Here is a 604-nt window from a genome sequence, read left to right as displayed (position 1 = left end):
AATATTTTGTCACTATAACATACAGCTGTCCTTTGTCAAATGTGTCTCACCACAATCACGCCGTTAAACTTAAATAGGTTAACATCACTCTTAAGTTCGCCTTCAAGCAAGGAAAACGATGATTTGAAGACATCTGTTTCGTTGGAAGGGCAATGGGTAGCAACAGGGCAACACAGAGACAGGCCCGATGGCAGGGCTGTTATGAGAGTATTAAAATATGGGATATTCTACGGGTAAACATTAAAACGGCAAGACAGCGGGAGGAAGTTAAAATATGTGAGAAACATGGAAAGAGTTGGCATGCATTGTTTTGGTCCCCGTGCACAGGGATTATTTGTCATATTATTAATCACATATGATTATTTGTTCTCACGGGAAAGATTGATTTAAGAACGTTATCACAGTGTGTGGCTGTGGCGCAAAGCAGCGCGGACGGAAGACAGCGACAATTGGCAGGGGAGGGTCATGTCTTTTTTAACAATTCTGTCGGAGGGTCATTGAACAATTTCTAGCAGGCAAGAGAGGGTCATGCAACTTTTGACTGAAGCACTCAAAATTCCTCCGGTGGCCCCTTCAATAAATAATGACAGTCCTTAGATTGCTG

The sequence above is a fragment of the Alosa sapidissima genome, chromosome 18 (assembly GCF_018492685.1).
Source record: "Alosa sapidissima isolate fAloSap1 chromosome 18, fAloSap1.pri, whole genome shotgun sequence".
In the NCBI taxonomy this organism is placed as follows: domain Eukaryota; kingdom Metazoa; phylum Chordata; class Actinopteri; order Clupeiformes; family Clupeidae; genus Alosa; species Alosa sapidissima.
Note: the sequence above shows the minus strand (reverse complement) of the source record.